The sequence below is a fragment of the Acinonyx jubatus genome, chromosome B3 (assembly GCF_027475565.1).
Source record: "Acinonyx jubatus isolate Ajub_Pintada_27869175 chromosome B3, VMU_Ajub_asm_v1.0, whole genome shotgun sequence".
Classification (NCBI taxonomy): Eukaryota; Metazoa; Chordata; class Mammalia; order Carnivora; family Felidae; genus Acinonyx; species Acinonyx jubatus.
In genome coordinates this window covers 46,284,731-46,303,877 of record NC_069386.1, presented here as the reverse complement: position 1 = coordinate 46,303,877, position 19,147 = coordinate 46,284,731, and the positions used below count along the sequence as shown (strand labels likewise).

Genomic DNA, 19,147 nt, shown 5'->3' with positions numbered 1-19,147 from the left:
CTATGGACTTGTTCTGTAGCCACTGAGAGTGGCAGTGGCTTAGTGACACAGAAGAGGAGGGGGGAGTAACAAAGGGCACTGAAGGTGGGAACAACAAGCTGGAGTGAGTACCTCAGGAAACCACGTGCCTGCTGGTTCAAAATGTGTTTGAAAATGTTGACCAAACACACGAGAGTGTAGTAAGAAGGTCACAGGAGAGTGCTGTGTAAATCCAGAAAGGTATTAGTATGCATACTGAACTAATGGCCAGAGTTACCGATAGTGCCGTGCTCTGAATACATTCTGAAATAAATGCTTTTCCTTGCGTTCATTTGTTTATCAAAATGTTGACTACTTATGAAATAGTAACTTAGTGCTTACTGAATGATATTAGAATTTGTTGTCTTGTTTCTGGTCAGTTCACAGGCCACATGGAAGGTTGGGCCACCTGTTTCTTTGATGTGAGTTTTTTGTTACCTCATGGGGGTAGAGTTGGTATCAGTTGTGGTTGAACCATCTGACTACTGATGACAAAGCCGTGTCATCTGCCTCTGCTCTTTGGAGGTGGGCTCCTAAAACTTTCTGGGGGTGCCTGAGTGGCTTAGATGGTTAAGCGTCCAACTTCATCTCAGGTCAGGATCTTGTTGTCTGTGAGTTCGATCCCTGCATCAGGCTCTGTGCCAACAGCTCAGAGCCTGGAGCCTGCTTTGGATTCTGTGTCTCCTTCTGTCTCTGCCCCTCCCCTGCTTGCTTGCTCGCTCATACGCTCTCTCTCTGTCTCTCAAAAATAAATAAACATGAAAAACACTTTTAAAAAGCTTTCTGTATACACGAGGAGTTTTAATACATTTGTTATGGCAGCAAGAGCTAAGTTTTAGCATTTATGGGAGGTCTTGACTCGCTGAAACTTCCCTGATGCCTGGCTCTGCTTTTTTCTTTGTTTTTAGCAAATATGAAGGGGGGGGGGTGGATTTCTCACTGGCTTTATTTTCTGAATTGCTTTTAGTCTTAACACGCAAAAACATTGTCAGGGAAATAATTGTGAAAAGTAGGTCTAGTGTGGATTGGATTTCTTATCAGAAAGTTCATTAGAATAACATGTAGCCTTTTTGCTACTGAAAACAGCAGTCCCCTTTTGATGATGTTTAAATTTTGAAGTTCAAAAAAGGAATTCAGACAGTTTATTCCCATGTCTGAAAATATTATTACTCTGTTTAGTATCTTCAAGAGGCATGGAACTGAGAGGGTGGGGTGGAAGTTAAGTGACCTGGTTAAATATCCATGTGCTGCCGAAATCTTATAGCAGGTGGGATGCTCAGAAAGAAAAAAGTTCCAAGAAGTCATTTCCCAAAAGCAGTGGAGGGTGGGTCACACCCTATTTTGTGTTTATTCTGGTAAAGGGAAAAGAGAGTTAGCTTTCCTTGGGGCCCCAGATGTCAGGGATGATGAACACATACATTCATAAGCTGGACTCCTTTCCTTTGATGGAGACCTTGGTCCCAAATGCCTCGCTCGGAGGTAAATCTGTTTCTTCATATGAGGAGTGCCCAGTTGTTCCCTTTGGACTCAAAGAATCGATTATTCAGAAATGTGACTTTCAAGCTCCAAAGCAAAGTTTGGGCAGTGTTTCAAGGGCTACACTTCTGAAGACTATGCCCTTTCCCAGGGGTCAGCACAGGACCTTTTGGCTCCTCTTTCATGAGGGGAATACTCTTGAGATTGCCATTTGGCCTCCTCCTCCCTGTGGTGTGTGCATTCACTGAAGGCCATTCGGGATTGAATGCTGAAGAGGTTACAGGGCAGCCCTGCCCTCCAGGAGCCCACAGTCTGTGATGGGAGGTAGAGAAGGGATAGGGCAGTCCCAGTGAGTGGGCCTGGGCAGCACTGGTGCATGTGTGGGGAGGGGTTGAGGGGGTCAGAAGACAGGAAACCTGGTCCGGGGGAGTCAGGGAAGGTGAGGCCTGAGGAGAGGAGGGGTTGCCAGGCAAGCTCATGGAAAGCCATGGAGCCAGCACGGGATCACCGACGAATGGCTGAGACGTTCTGGGAGGCAGGGTCAACAAGAAGCAGTCATTAACTGGTGTGGTACCTGAGGGAGAGGAAGAATCTAGGAAGCTTCCCAGCTTCCCGGTGGGGTTGGCATTAATGTTTTGTCCTGTGCTTAGCAGTTTGAGGAAAGGATCAAATGGTCCTGGGACCTTTTGTACTGTTGGACAATTGGAAGCTACTATAACAAGAGTAGGCATGATGGTAGGTTGGGTCTAGCCAGGGAGTTGTTTTTCTTATGAGAAAAACGTAGAGAAACAAGTCCCAATAAAATGTTGTTTGGTTTGAAAAAACTACTAGAAGAGAATTACGAATGGAAAGTTTCCCTACAGAACATCTTAACTGTAGGCTGTCTTGCGTTAGGGCGTTGCTTTCTTCTATGTTGGCAGGTGGCAGTAATTCCTTCTATTTGTAAGATGGCACCAACCATCAGCCCAGAAGGTATTTAAGCTAAGAAGGTTTGGGGTTCTGGCCGGCAGGAGCTTGCCACTTGAAGGAACTGGGGTTGTGCCCTAGTTGGGGGGATCTGCTGTTTGCGGGGTAAGGGCTGCATACCTGGGAGTTAACATGGTCTAGTAAAGTGGACGAACAGAGACTCGGGGCTGGGATGGACCATATGCCCTCAGAATCCTAGCTCTGTCATCTGTTAGCTTATAACCTTGTCCAAGTTACTAAATCTCCTTGTCCTTCAGTTTTCCCATTTTCTTTACGGGGGTGGGGGGTGTCAGGCAGTGTTTATTGAATGTTAAGTAATCCCAGCTCCATGGGGGAGAAAATTCCTAGGACAAAGGAGAAGAATAGAGATTAAATGCCCACCCGTGCATTCACACTCATATGCACGCACCAGCAGACATAACACATGCGTATCCAAGCTCCAACAGTGACAAAGCAAACACCTGCCTCCCCATCCTGAGGGACAGCTGTTAGGAGCTGGTTCGGAGGTGCGGCTTCAGAATGAGTTCTAATAGCCGCAGCCTTGTCTCTCCCTGCCGCCCCCCCCCCCACCCCCACCCCCTGCCATACCTCAGAGAGCTGGAGCGTCTGGGAGGTTAGGTGGCAACTCTTGCCTGCTCTGTTGCGGATCCTTCTTGGCCTGGATCTCATTCACGGCCTCTTTGATGGAACACATGTCCCTCTTGTTGGCCATGGGCACACAGCTGTAGGTCTTGTTGGCCTGTAGCATGTGGCCTGTAGCATCCTTGGCTGCTGCCTTGCCAGTTAAGCGGCTGTACTTGTCCTTGTCGTCACTAGCAGGGCTCCCCACCACAGGTCCCTGCTGGGCTGTGTCCTCTTGCCACTGGGCCAGCTCCTTCAGTTGGGGTTTCTCCTCAGCCTCCTGGGGGTTCCACTCCTCCCCATAATGATAGGAGTCCAGCTCTTCATCTGAGCATGCAAACTCCTTTTTGAAGATCATGACATAGAGACACTCATCATCTCTGAAGGAGAAGGATGTCAGGGCAGCCACTTCCGCCATATTGTGTAGGGTGCTCCTCTCTATCTCGTTCATTGGCTGAAACTTTTTCTTAATCTGCCCACTGTCTTGGATGAAATCTGACATCTCTTTCTCCATCCTTTATGAAACTCCACTTTCTGTTGTTTCTCCTGCTCCTGTAGTTTCTTCAGGCGAGCGACCTGCTCTTGGGCCTTGTGCCGAGACTCCTGGTTACTGAGACTGGGTGACTTCTCCATGGAGTTCAGGATGGAGCCTAGTAAGTCTGCCATCTTGGGAGTCAAGTTTTCCCATTTGAGCAGAATGTCAGGTTAGATGTGAACCTAAGTAGAGTGCCCTAAGTAGTGCCTGGTTCGTGATAGGCACTCAGTAAATCGTCAGTCTGTTTCCTTTGTTGATATGGGACATGTCTGTATCACCACTGGGCAGGAACCCTGGCTTTCTGTTTATCACCTGAATGACACTTGATCCCTTGGGCAGATAGCCACCTTCTTTCTCTTGTACTCCCTGTACCTGCTTTGGCTAATAGTTGGGGGGGGGGGGGTTGTGGAGGCTTCTTATCACTTCCTCTCTCTTTCTCATGATGTCTGCATAGTGCCTGTGAGAGTGTGTATGCATGTGTACATGTACATCCATGTGTGTGCTTTGGGGTTGGAGGGTTGGAATGAGGAGGCTCAATAATAATGATTGAAAGAGGGGAAAAAATAAATACACTCTAAATATGTCTGTTGCTATATTGTTTGTTAAAGACCTGCAAAAAATCTTGTTAACTACTAGAGAAACTGTAAACAGAACCTACCAAAACTGCTTTTTCAAAATATTAAGCCTCTGCTTCCTAATTTTGTCATGGCTTATGAGGGTGCCTTTTAATTCTTGTATTAAACGCAATACTCTTGTGTGACTTTAGTGTCTTCTCTCCTTTGCTAAAAAGATAAAATGCGGTCCTTTTCTTACAAAGAGTGAAGTTTATCATGTTTGTGTCTTTTCAGATTCAGTGGAGAAAATCAGATTTACTTGAAAATGTTAAGACATCTGTAGTTTTTGTATTTTGATACAGGAGTCTGAAAATAAGCTGTAACAGTTGAGAGAACAAAAATGAGCACTGTACCACAGGCCAACTTTTGAAGGAGTTTACTAACATGTATCAAATTTCTACCATACTGGATGGTGCTATTGTCAGTGTTTTTCTCCATGTCAGAATATGACACAAGTATGTCCTGACGTCGAGGATGTGCCTGAAGTAATTCTCATTCACTTCTTGTATAGGCTGGAGTCCCTGAGTGGATGTGTTGGGTGAGCCAGAACACCCACCCCCAGCTGCAGGCAGGAGTGGCTTCCCTCCAGTCAAGGGACTTAGTGGGGGATAAGATCTGGAGAAAACTCTGCTCTTTGGTTGTTCTCTTATCTTCTTCCCTTCTCAGCACTGTTTGGGCCATTCTTACCTCTGTACTTGTTATCTCTGGTGCCGATCACCTTGATATTTTCTCAGTATATGTAAGTGGATGATTGTTACCAGTAAATAGGAGATGAAATCATTGGCTCCCAGATTTGGAAGAACCTGCAGGTTCTGAAGGGCTGACCCCGGAGTCCCTTCTCAAACCTGCCTGTTTGCCTTCCTCCACTGACGGGAGACTCCCTGTCTACCAAAACAGCCTGGTTTAGCTTTAGGTGTCTCTGACTGTTAGAAAACCTTGCTTCCCTTAGATCGAATTGGAATTTGTGTCCCTGGCACATTTACTCATGATTCCTTGTTCTAACCTTTGGAGCCATGCAGGGCAAGTTTAATCCCTTTTCATATGGCAGCCCTTCTGGTATTTCTATTTCATGACAATATATCCTGTTCTCAGCTCTGTTCCCCTCCTCTGTACCCAGTGCCTTCTCTTAGCTTCTGGGTCCTGAAATCATCCTGGCCACTCAAACCAGACTCTTGCTGATAGCCCCAAGCAGAGGGGGCTCCCTTACTCACCAGCGACAGCACTGATCAGCAGGGTCCATTTGGCTATTGTGGCTGCTGGACTGGTGGCTCTTTTGTCCCCAAGACTCCCTGCGTGTTCCCTGGAGGCTGTGTGCTTGGGCTGAAGATACACTTCTGAGATAGTTGGGGGGTACTTGTTGATTTCCAGGGAGTCTGCAATGTGGTTAATTGCCCTGCCCTGCTGAATCTGGATGTTTAATTTCCAGAGATCACTGTGGTCATTGACCATCATCTGTCTCACAGCAAATTTGTTCTCAGCTACGACCCAAGTCTTTTTTCTTTTTTTAAAAAAAAAAAATTTTTTTTTTAATGTTTTTATTTAGTTTTGAGACAGAGAGAGACAGAGCACGAGCAGGGGAGGGGCAGAGAGAGAGAGGGAGGCACAGAATCCGAAGCGGGCTCCAGGCTCTGAGCTATTAGCACAGAGCCCAACGCAGGGCTCGAACTCACGGAGTGTGAGATCATGACCTGAGCTGAAGTAGGATGCTCAACCGACTGAGCCACCCAGGCGCCTCCCAAGTCTTTTTTCTTAAAAAAACAAGATTTGCTCCTGTGCCTTATCATCTTGGAGTCAAACAATTGGTTTCTTCAGGGCCTTTGATTCTCCTTGTTAAACTTCATTTTCTTGGGCCTCACCCATTGTCCAGTCTGCTGATCTGTTTGGCCCCTTAACTCTGAACTCACTGCCTGTGTTTCCTGGGCTTCTGTGGTTTTCGTGGTTCAGGGCATGGGCTTTAGGGTGTAAATCTCCTGTCTACCACCTACTGGGTGTGTGGTTTGGGGCAAGGGCATAGTGAAGAATCTTCTGGGGCAGTTGACAGAACGAATGAGTGGTATCTTAAGGAACCCAAGGGCAGGAGGCAGCAGCCTCAGGAAATCAGAAGTGGGGAAGCTGAAAAAAGATATCATCCCTGATTCTTTCTGAATGTTTACTTTTTTTCTTTTCCTTCTCCCCTGGAGACTGACTTATGTGGCAGGCAGAATAATGTCCTCCTCCCAAGATATCTACCTCTTAATTCTGAAACCGATGAATATGTCACCTTACATGGCAAAAGGGATGTGATTAAAATAAGGATCTTGAGATGGGGCGGTTCTCTTGGATTCGCCAGCTGGGCCCATGGTCATCACGTGTTCTCATAAGGAAGGCACTCCCCACTCGGAAATCAGAGCAGGCTCCTGATGGAGGAAGCAGAGTCAGAAAATGCTACCCTACTGGCTTTGAAGATGGAGGAAGGGACCAAAGAGCTAAGCAGTGCAGTCAGCTTCTAGAAGCTGGAAAAGGTGAGGGAATAGATTTTCCCCTAAAACCTCCAGGAAGAATGCGACACTAATGACACCTAGACCTTAGCCTAGTGAGACTTCTGACCTCCGTTACAGTAAAAATCAACGTGTGTTGTTCTAAGCCACTCACCTGCAAGTGCCTTCTTTAAAGTCTTTTCCATGCTGACTGTCCTCTTGCAGTCATGAGCTCCCCACCTGCTCCTTGTGCCCACGTTGGAGGCAGTGTGGACCATTCCTGCCTTGACACTTTGTTCATTGCTGTTGTCTGACTCAGGGCCCAGCATGGACCCTCCATGGGGTGGGTTCTTGGTAAATGTCTCCACGGACTTACCAAAGACTCCAAGAGAAATCTTAAGGTGCCTTTCAGAAATCTGGCTGCAGGATCAGTTCTTGGCCTCCCAGCATACAGCCCTGCCAGAAAAGGAATAGGCCAGTCCCTCATGATTCTCTCGCAGCCAGCCCTGTGTGGGCTTCCAGATGGCCAATTCTTCCCTAAGTGTTGGTGTCTGCTCGAGAGCCTCTGTGTGGTGAGTCCACCTACTTTCTGAGACTGAACAGTTGCCATGTTTTCCTAGTCTTTAAATACCAGAGGTTAAAAAAAAAAAAAAAAAAGACAGAAAGTGGGTTTTGGTGCCTTCTTTTTCTTTAATGTACTACAGTTGAAAAAGTGCTTCTACACTGAGGATTTCATTTAATCCCTGTGGTGGCCCCATGAAGTGGCCAACCCTTTTTCAGTTTGTGAGTTATGGGAGTGACAGCATCCAAACTCTTCATATTTTGGAGTGGAAACCCATCATCACTTACCATGGGCCAGAGTTCATGGCAGGGCCTGCCCAGTCTCTCTCTTGTGGGTGGGGAGATGTTTCTGTTCCCAGGGCTCCTCTATTGTACCTTAAAGAGGTGGTGAGAGTATTCTTATTTTCCCCTTAGAATTCCAGACAGCACTTAGCATTCTGCTTTCCTTTTCCACTAAGTCAGCATCCTCTTGAACCCTAGCCCTCTTCCCTGCTCTTAACATGGCCTCCTTGCTGTCTGGGCCTGTAGCGGTCGGCCAGCCATCTTCTCTCTGGCTTGAATTGGAGATATTTGGGAAGGCCTTCTGGGTGAGTGCTTGCTCTTGGAGATGCCTGCTGTCAGTGTGATCTGGGACGTCGTCTCGTCTCTACTGCTGGGGCGCACACAGAGATGCTCCTTGCTGTTCTCTAGGCACGGTCCCAGCAACCGCAGCCTCAGCCTCTTTTCTCCTCGTGATCTTCTGCAGATGGTCCTCAACCTATCACCCAGATGAGTTCTAGATGTTTATTTTGCAATTCGTTGATTGTCTGGAGCTAGAATGCTTTGTCCTGGGGATTTAGTGTCATAAATGGTGTTTAGAGGTTCTAGGCCCCCAACCAACATCTGTTGTACTTGTTAGGTGGTCAAAATCCGGAGTCATGAAGACAGTGAGCTTTGGAGTCAGATAGCTCTAGGTGACTTCTGGCTGTGACACAGCTATCTGGGTGACCTTGGGTAAGTGATTCATCCTCTCTGAGCCTCAGTTGCCTCACCTATAAATGGTAATAAGTAATAACCTCCCTGGCAGGGTTGCTGAATAATGTATTAAAAGTGCTTAGTGTAGTACTTGATGCTTGGTAAATGTTCAAGGAATGATTGGTATCATTTATTACTGTACTGTTATGTATCTAGTTTGATAGCACCAGACATCTAATCACTATTTATACTGCCATTTCTATGGGTAAACGGATTCCAGGATTAAATTCTGTGCTAGCCATTCAGAATTGAAATGTACTTCTTTTTCCTTCTGGAGGTCTCCGATTGCTGTGGGTGAAGGAGTCTCCATTCATTCATTCATTCCAGAAACAATCGCACTGTCACATATGCTGTAGGGAACTGGGGGTAAAATGGTGAGCAAAACCCGGTATAGTTCCTGTTCTCATGGATTTTATAGTCTGATAGGGGAGACAGACATTAATTTAAAATAAAAAATCATGGAAATGTGAAAATACAGTTGCTGTGGAGGAAGCTGGGAGAGGGTCTGGGGAGATGTTGCCTGGGTGTTTGGTGGGTCTTGGGGTTGAATCTGTGTCACTGCCTGGCAGACATTGCCTGCAGCTGAATGGCTTAGGGCTTTGGCAGCAATGGGTCCAGATCGAAGCAGGGTAGTGACAGCCTGGGCTCTAGCAGGTGACAGTCTAAGGTGTCTGAGACCTCAGGGCCTGTCAGAGGGACAAGTGTTTCTAAGAACGGAACAGCTGTGAAGAGTATGGTTGGGGAGGAAAGGAGACTCTGGCTTTCAGGTCAGGGCACCAGAGTCCTCAGGTGGTGCTTATTAAGGAATGTTTTAAATGCGGCTTTAACTTGGCCCCTCCTTCTCTTCAGCCCAAATGATACCCTGGTCCAAGCTTCCTGTCACTGTGGCTTCTAATAGCCAAGCGAGTGTAATTAATATCCTGTTCCATATAATAGCTTCCATCTCATCACTCATTTTGCACGACTACTTTCTTGCTCTCAATCCCTTTCTATTTCTCTGTTTTCTCCTGTTTGATTTCTCCTGCTCTGTGACTCACTCAGCTCTTCTGTTTTTCATCCAATTAATGTTTCTCTCTTGGAGAATAATGTTCTTTGGGTCTGAGATGGAGGAGGAAGGGGGTAGAGTTCTGTTAGTCCATAAGCAACATTGGTGAATAGGTTTTGTTTAATACCCCATTTAAACTCTGCCCCCCATGCTGCCTTCTCTGCGGAAGGTATAGATAGCTTCAGTGTTGGCCCAGCTCTCTACTTGCTCATTCCTCCTTCCATGAACGAGATGTAGTTTGCAAGTTTCTTAGTCATTTACCTGTCCTCTTTGTCTTACGGGAAACTGTCTTCAGGTTGTATAATATACATGCCACCATGTGTAGCCTTTGAACTCAGGAACTTGCTGGATTTCTCTTCAGGTCCCTGTGATGGGATGCTCTGTATTCATTGCGTCCTGGAAGATGATGTACCCTGTTGTTTTTCTGGCAGAGGTATTATCCAGGAGCAGTGTTTTGAGCTCTAACCAGGATGGTATGCCTAGTGACCTGTTGAAGGACATGAGTATCTGTGTTCTGGCCATCCACCAGGCCGGAGGTGGGAGATGGGTCAGGAATTGCAGGTGTTGGCTCTGGAGTGACCACGATGACCACCACAGTGAGTTTGACTGCCTGGTGGCTTATTTTTTTAATGTTACTTAAAAACAACAACAACAACAACAAACAACCTTTTACCCTACGACCCAGCAATTGCACTACCAAGCATTTATCCACGGGATATAGGTGTGCTGTTTTGAAGGGACACATGCACCCCCATGTTTATAGCAGCACAATCGACAATAGCCAAAGTATGGAAAGAGCCCAAATGTCCATTGATGGATGAGTGGATAAAGAAGATGTGGTGTGTGTGTGTGTGTGTGTATATATATATATATATATATATATATATATGTATATATATATATATGTATATATATATGTATATGTATATATATATATGTATATATATGTATATATATATATGTATATATATATATGTATATATATATATATATATATATATATATATACATACATACACACACACACACACACACAATGGAGTATTACTTGGCAATCAAAAAGAGTGAAATCTGGCCATTTGCAACTATGTGGATGGAACTGGAGGGTATTATGCTAAGCGAAATTAGAGAAAGACAAATATCATATGGCCTCAATCATATGAGGACTTTAAGACAGAACAGTTGAACATAAGGGTAAGGAAGCAAAAATAATATAAAAACAGGGAGGGGGTAAACCACAAGAGACTCATAAATATGGACAACAAACTAAGGGTTACTGGAGGGGGTGTGGGAGGGGGGATGGGCTGAATGGGTAAGGGGCACTAAGGAATCTACTCCTGAAATCATTGTTGCACTATATGCTAACTAATTTGGATGTAAATTTTAAAAAATAGAAAATAAATAAAATAAAACACCCTTTTTATTTTAGAATAGTTTTAGATTTACAACAAAATTGTGATGATAGTACAGAGAGTTTTCATATACCACCCACCCAGTTTCCTCTATTAACATCATATGTTTGGTTTGTCACAATTAAGAAACAAATATTGATAAATTATTGTTAGTTACAGTCCATACTTTGTTTAGATTTCCTTAGTTTTTATTTAATGCCTTTTTCCTATTCCAGGATTCCATCTGGGATACCACAGTATGTGTAGTTGTCCTGTCTTCTTAGGCTCCTGTGGGCTGTGATAATTTCTTGAGACTTTTTTTTGTTTCTGATGATGCTGACAGTTTTGAGGAGTACTGGTCAGGTACTTTATAGGATGCCCCTCTATTGCTGTTTGTCTTAGACTTTTCTCATGATTACACTAGGGCTAGGGGTTTGACAGAGGAAGATGACAGAGTAAAGTGCCATTTTCATCACAGTATATGCTATCATTATGACTTCTCACTGTTGATGTTAACTTTGGTGAAGTATGGACCTGGCTGAAGCCATGTTGCCAGGTTTATTCACTGTAAAGTTATTATTTATTCTTGTTTCCATATGGTTCTCTCTCAGGAAGTCAGTGTGTGCAGCCTCAGGGAGTGAGGAATTATATTCTCCTTCCTTTAAGGCTGAGTGTCTAGGGGCACCGGGGTGGCTCAGTTGCTTAAGCCTCAGACTTCGGCTCAAGTCATGGTCTCATGGCTCTTGAGTTCGAGCCCCGCCTTGGGCTCTGTGCTCACAGCTCAGAGCTGGAGCCTGCTTCTAATTCTGTGTCCTTTTCTCACTCTGCCCCTCCCCCAATTATGCTCGCTCGTTTGCGTGCTCACTGTCTCTCAAGATCAAATAAACATTAAAAAAAATTTTTTTTAAAGTGTCTATATCAATTATTTGCACTTCTTATGCATGGGGGATTTGTCCCTTTTCTTCATTTATGTATTTAATCATTTGTTTATATCAGCATATATGTACTCATAGGTATTTATTTTTATACTTTGGGTTTTAACACTTCATTATCTGTTGCTCAGTGTGTTCTAGCTTTGGCCTTTGGAAGGTCCATGTCTCTCACACATATCTCCATTATTGTGGGCATTGTGGGTTGTTTTGTTTATTTTTTAAAGCACTTCCTTACTTTTTGACACTACAAGATGCTCCAGGCTCTTTTGTATACTTCCTGCCCCCGTCCTGGAATCAGCCATTTCCTCAAGGATCCCTGGTTCCTTTAACTAGAGAATTTATTGGCATTATAAAGCAAGATCTGGGTGCCGGGTGTGCCCATGGCTACTGTAATATTGTTGCTTCTAAGCCCTCTTGGCTGACAGAGCAAGGAAAAACATGTATATACTCTATTTATAAATATGTAATTATCTGTATCTGTATTGTGCTGAACATGAGTTCACGCTGATGTCTCCAACTTGAATCCACTATCATTAGATCATTCTAGCCCTTCTGCCCTTGCATATCTGTAGCTTCCCACTCCCTCCAGTGAGAAATAAGGCCCCACCCGTCCGCCCTCTGTTTACTTGTTTGACCAGTCGCAGTATATGTGTGCTTTCAGCATTGTTAACCCTCCTTCCGAGGGAACAACTTTATCAACTACAGTAAAATATCTGTGTCTGGTTCCTTTTGGTCTTAGGGCCTCCACTCATTTCTAGAATTACTTAGATCATTTCCTTTTCCCTCACCCCCTTCTGTGAAGTTTTTTCATACATTTGTAATACAAATAGGTTCTTCTGGTCTGATGACTCTTTAGGAGAGAGAAATGGGGAGGTGAAGACTCAGCTGTCAGGGAACTGAGTTAGAAAAACTTGGGGACATTTAATTATATCTACCAAATATTTGATGGTTCTTTGCCACTGGATGACAGGATCCTTACAATCTTTTCTCTCCCTGCTTCCTTTTGTCCCTACCCATTTGCTATGGACTAAAGGTTTATGTTCCCCCCAAATGCAAACGTTGAAGTCCTAACCCTTGAGGTGATCATATTTGGAGATGGAGCCTTCAGGAAGTAATTAGGATTAGATTAGGTTGGGTCATAAGGGTGGGGCCCTCATGATGGGAGTAGTGGTTTTGGAAGAAGGGGGAGAGAGAGATCTCTTTGCACACACAGGCACTGAGGGAAGGCCATGTGATGACAGCGAGAAGTCTACCGCCTATAAGCCAGGAAGAGAGATTTCATCAGGAACCGAATTGGTTAGTACTTTGATCTTGGACTTCCCAGCCTCCAGAACTGTGAGAAATAAAGTTCTGTTGTTGAAGCCACTTGGTCATTGGTACTTGTTGTGAGCAGACTAATGCAGCCCTGTATATGGAAGGATGAGCACCACTGTACTGTTGTGGAGCTATTTCATAAACCATATCCTCCATTCCCTTTCTACCTTTAAACAACAAAGGCACCTCTCTTCCCTCTGGTGATCTGGGGTAGGAGGTAGGTCTAGGTAGTGTTCTTAGTGGTACATTTATAAATGAGAGCTCCTGGGTAGAGCCTCTGTTGGAATTGTCTGATGCTATCTAATGGGATGCTTTTGGCCAAAGTAAGCCTTAGGATCAAGGGAATACTGCTCACTGGAAAGATTATAATCACCTAGTTGGAGAAAAACATAACCCCATTCCCCAAACATACTGAGCCTACCTGGGAGCAGGAGGGCCTGGTTTTAGAAGCAGGAAGAGCACTGAGAAGGGTCTGGGAGCATGCTCTCCGGTGTCTCGGAGCTGGACTCGTCTCCCTGCTCTTGACTGTGGTCAGCCAGACAGAATCATGTGCTCCCGTCCTGCCTGAGATCGTGAGCTTGGAAGTGCTTTGTAAGCCAGAACATGGCAAGGTGGATGTGAGTGGTGGTTAAAAGTTCCACATTAAAGGCTGAGGCTTCCTTGAGGCAGATTTTTCTCTGGGATGCTGATTTTGAGTTCTTTGTGTTTCTAGTTTCTTTAGACAGATCATCATGTCTTTGCCTTACAGCTGTCTGCTCGCTCCATGTAAGTAGAGAAGTCACAGGCGCTGTCCCTGGCATGGGAAACAGAAACAAGCCTGACGCTCCAGAGAAATGTGTGACCCTCTACGCTTACAGATGGGCCATTTTAAAACCTCTTAACTGCCAGGGAGGGACTTCCTTTCATTGTTTTCCTTTTGTGTTTCTTCCTTTTCCTCTTCATGTTTTCTCTTTCCTTTGTAGTGATCTTTTTCATGTCTAGGATTAAAAAAAAAGTTATTTACTTTTATTGGCTGTTTCATTTCACAACTTGGCACCTGTTTTGATAGGAATGTCTGCTTCCTGCCACCGTCAGGACAGTCAAAGAGTACAGGGTAAATTTGCCAGGGCTTCACAGCGTGATTTCTAGTGCTGTAACTCCTAGAAGGCTCCCCCTGGGGAGAGCTAGCCAGGAAAACAAATTACGCTTTGGGTTTTCATACAAAACCTTTCTAAATTCAGCCCTTAGAAAAATAAGACCTTTGTACATTCTTCTTTTGCAGTGTTTTTCTATATGGTCATCACTTACCCACCCATGTTGAAGTGTATGTGTTAATGTTCAACATTAGGCTGATGTCCAGAGGTTAGTTTTAGACATTACAGCTCGGAGTAGGTTAATGTTTAGTATATAAGCATTTAGAAGAGTACTTGGTGCATAGTGTGAATGTTTAAGGGTTAATTACATTATTACTATTTATTATTATTACTATTATTAACTAACGAACAGCTCCCGTGTGGTATGTTGTGGGACAGTAAGACAGAGATGAGGGACCTAACGTCAATACTGGGTGTAGGCAGAGGAGAGTAAGCTGAAATTGCTCTTCTGGCGAGTGAGAAGTGATAATGGGGATAGGAACGGATCCCAGGGCAGTGGTTTGAGTCTAAAAACTTGGAACTAAGGAGCTTGAAAGTGGTTCCTCTAACAGAAGTCAAGGGTATGTTGTGTGGTCTCTGAAAACCCTTCCACCTTTAGATTGTGATTCTATGTAGACTCCCCTCTGCTTGGAGTAGGACTGGGTGGGCATGGGCATTAATAGGTCAAGGGGAGACCAACAGAGGAGAGGGGAAAAGAGTGACTTTTTTCCCCTTTGGATTCTTTTGGGTTGGAATTGTTTATGTCTTTTCTGGCATTCCCAGGGTGAAAAGGTATTTCCATGTGCTTTGCCGTTGGTCTAAATTAAATGCAGACTGTACTTGAGCTGCTCTTGGCACACCCTTGGAGGTTCAGCTGCAACTGGGGACAATAGGCAACTGCCAGGGGGAAGGAGAAAAGTAATATTCCATTCAAGTAGGTAAGGTCTGGCTCAGAATTCCTTGAGCATGAATACCAGGTTTTGCGTTTCGTTGGCAGCACCCCCCACCCCCCACCCCACTGTCCGGGCTGCAAACACATCCCTGGGGATTGGAAACAAATTCTGCAGATAGCTCATTTTGGGGTGGAAGGAGAGTGGGGTGGGCAAAGGAGGCACCGAAGTTTTCCCTGACTGCCTGTATTTTTGTGTTTTAGTTTCTATGATAATTGACATTCCTTGGAAGAGTTGTCTTTACTCTGTTCTTTTGCTGGTCTGCTCTGATCATGTTTCCCTGCCTTCCTGCTCAGTGACAGAGCTCTTGTCAAGGTTACCTTTGATCTCCATCCTGCTTAATACTGGGATCGTTCTCTAGTCCTCACCGACTTACTAGGAGCATTTGCCTTATTGGACCTTCCTTCCTTTTTGAACCCCAGCTTCTGTGGGCTTGGAGGCCACCCCACTCTCCTGGTTTTCTCCCGCCCCCTGGCAGTCCCTACTCTATGTCTGTGTTCCTTCTCTTCTCCTCAGTGTTGTTGGGGTGGGGCTTAAGCCCTCCTGGTGGATCTTGTTAAATGCAGATAATGATTCACTGGGTGTGGGTGGGACTTAAGAGTGCATTTCTCACAAGCTCCCACGGGATGCTGTTACTCTGTCCAGGAGCACACTGTGCAGCAAGGCACTGGGGCTCTGTCCTCCGCCCCTGCATCTGCATGACTTCCTAGTGGAGCTCATCCAGCCACTGGCTTTCAACATCATTTGACTCCCATTGGTGACTAACTACCTGACTTGGGATGAGACCAGAGCCCTTTGGGATTCCCGCATACCCCCATCATTTGGCTCCTGCCCACTGCTCTGTGCTCCCCTGCTCCTCCCCTGCTCCTCCCCTGCTCACCTCTTAATTAGTTCTGGCCAGGTTGGCTTTCTTGCTGATTTTCTAACTCGAATTGTAAATCCCTTTCTTGGGAACTCTAAACTTCTAAACTTGGTGTTGTGTCTACCTGGCCCTCGCACGACTTTGCAAAGATCTCCTGATAGCCTTCAAATCAGGTGTCTCCCTCTCGGAGAGAGCTTCCTTGATCATTGTAGGTCAGAAGGACCTTCACCACCACCTTGCACTCTTCTTGCCTTGCTTCCTTTTCCTCATAGCATTGTTGCTGTATGAGTTCCTTGTTTGTTCTCCCCACTAGAGCATAAGTTCTATGGGTAACTGCCTTGGAAGGGGGCCTAGCACAGAGGGGCTCTCCATGAGAAGTTGTTAGTGACTAAGGGAAACATTAGCATCAGTCAGCATATCCTGAGTGATGAGGTGACAATTGGATACCAACACTCAGTTCCATTGGCTGTGTTTATAAGGGTTGGGTTTAGGTAATAACATCATATTTCAATGATCATGATGTGTTGGGAAAACACGGAGATACAGTGGGCATGTAAATGAGGCCATCACACCATGTGAATACCCAGTAGTTTTATGACCAGACTGCACAAAGGGAGGTTTCATAGTCGTTTGAATTAAAAACTGGGCACAAAAAATTGCACAGTGAAACCATGAAAATCTGCACCGCATGGGTCATTGTCTTTTTGTTCACACCGGTATCGTGATTTAGTTTCAGCAAAGTTAACATTATCCTCGATACAAATTTATGTTGTGAATTTGAATTGTATTGGCTTCTTTAAAAAAAAAAAAAAAGTTCTTTTTTTTTTTTTTAACATTTATTCATTATTGAGAAACAGAGAGAGACAGAACATGAACATGGGAGGGGCAGAGAGAAGGGGAGATACCGAACCCGAAGCAGGCTCCAGGCTCCGAGATGTCAGCACAGAGCCTGATGTGGGGCTCGAGCTCACAAACCACAAGATCATGACCTGAGCTGAAGTCGGACACTCAACCGCCTGAGCCACCCAGGTGCCCTGAATTGTATTGGCTTCTTAAATGTATTTTAAAAAATTGCATTGGCTTCTTAAATGTATTTTTTTTAAACATGGTTGTATGGTATCATAGGAACTATAATGGTTTTATATTTGTACAGTAAGTTAACACTAAGGGTCTTTGAGAACCTTTTCTTTAAGGCATCTGTACATTATACAAACTTGTGAAAGACGAAAATAGGGACACCTAGGAATACATTTTAATGTTTCAAACTGCTTGTGAAAAGCTATTTTTAACAAAATAAGATTAGTGGAGGCTCTGAGTGGGCTATTTTAGCATGCTTTCAAGAGAGTGAAATTTTGAAACATCCATATTCCTATGAATACCAAAGAATATACTGACAAATCCCAAAAGGATAAAATATGTAATATTTTTGTTTTTTTACATAGTTGAAACTTCTGTTTCTGGTTACTGCTTCAATTTCTAATCATTGAAAAACATCATGAATTGTACAACTTCCGTACCGGAGACATCTGCGTAAAACATTGTTATTTCTGTATAAAACAAAGACAATGGAATTGACGGCCTTTGCCCATCACTGCCAGGGCTGGGGTTACAAAGGTGTGCAGGGAGAAGCTCCCAGTTCTGACTTGACCTTGGTGCTTCTGGCCCCAGGAGACCAGAGAGGAGGGGTTCTGCACTTGGGAAATGAGACCCAAGAGCAGACAGATTCTTGCTTTGAAATGACCTGTGAATGGTACTTGCACACACATTTCATTTGAATACATGGCGTTTGTTTATATCGTGTTCATTTCTGTCTTTGTACCTTAGGGCTGCTCTAACAAAATACCAGAGACTGGGTAGGTTATAAACAACAGAAATGGACTTATCACAGGTTTGGACGTTGAAGATAAAGGCTCCAGCCTGTGATGTTCTGGTGAGGGCCCTCTTTCGGGTTTCATAGCTCATGCCTTCTTGCTGTTATCTTCACAGGGTGGAAGGGACTAGGGGACTCTCTGGCATCTTTTTTAAAAGAACACTAATCCTATTCATGAGGGCTCCACCCTCAATGACCTAACGCCTCCCAGAGGCCCTACCTCCTAGTAGCATCATCTTTGGGGGTTAGAAATTCAACATGAATTTGGTGGTGGTGGTGGGGCACAAACAATGGCAACTTCCATTTATAATTCAAGGCTGTCGTACTAATGAGCGCAGCCGTGTGGAGCTGTGCAGCCCGGGAGGCTGGGGCAGAAGATGAAGAGTGGAGTGTGAAGGTAGGGATGGGGTGGGTGGGGGTGTTTCAGGAAAGAAGAAGGCGGGTGAGGGCCTCAGAAACGCTCACATTATCTAAAAGAACTACCCGTTCTCTAATTACCCGAGTAACCGGTGAGAGCAAGATGCAGCATGTTTGGTGTGACTTTGGCCTCTGGGATAGTCCCCCTTCCCCTGCCACGCGCCCAAGAGTTTATCAGGCTTCTGGCGTCACCAAACATTAGGGGTAATAACTGATGAGCAGAAAACCTGCATTTGCACATGTGGGAATCTGCTAGGTTTCTATTTCAGGTTTATTTTAATTTGCTATTTTACGATTTTTGGGTGGCTACACACTGTTACCTTTTGTTTTTAACAGTCCTGCTGTATGATACTGAGTAAGCTTCTGGGGACAAATCCAGGTGCCTGTCATTTGTAGCAGTCTTGCTGGGTCCTGTGCACATAGCTGAGAGGTACATTTAAGGCACCTGGTTGGCTTATGAATCGATGCCTGAAGGGAAGTGGGAAGACTGCGTGCCATGGACCCTTCCTGGGTGGCTCTGGATTTTGCTCTCATTTGGCCAGGTTTGCTCATGATACTGACTCCTGCCGTCTTTTCCCTGATGTGGGCAAAGGTGGACAGATTTCCCTGGTCATCTTATTTTGGGTGACCAAGAAGACATACTTTGCAGAAGGCATAACGTATTTTCCAGGGGAGAATGTTTAGCTTTGGAATTCACTTGGCAGAAATTGCGTTGGAGGAGGTTCTAGGAACGGGGCTTGTTCTAGCTGGCCTTGTTGGAATTCCACAGTGACCTCTTTACTTCCCTTAGGAGATGCTTCGTAACCCAGGGCCTGCTTTCTGCTTTTGGAGCACACACATCATATGAACGTGGCTGCCCGGGGTGGGAAGAAAAGCCACAATAATCCTGATGTTCAGGTTCTAGTGTTTTCTTTTTTTAATTAAAAAAATTTCTTTAATGTTTATTTATTTTTGAGAGAGACAGAGAGAGCACGAATGAGGGAGGGGCAGAGA

General features: G+C 44.8%; 1 protein-coding gene and 1 pseudogene across 5 annotated transcripts in view; one reads left to right on the top strand and one right to left on the bottom strand.

Annotated features, from left to right (window-relative positions):
• CGNL1 (cingulin like 1) overlaps positions 1–19,147 on the top strand; it is a 157,229-nt gene that overhangs the window by 28,266 nt on the left and 109,816 nt on the right. Inside the window, exon 1 of one of the 5 annotated variants that reach the window (XM_053223966.1) lies at positions 15,948–16,896. The exons of the other annotated variants lie outside the window; for them this stretch is intronic. The gene's annotated coding sequence lies outside the window, so the exon portion shown is untranslated. Of the gene's footprint in view, positions 1–15,947; positions 16,897–19,147 lie in introns of those variants that run through there. 5 annotated transcript variants of the gene reach the window in all.
• LOC128316158 (sperm-associated antigen 7-like) lies at positions 2,856–3,987 on the bottom strand (annotated as a pseudogene).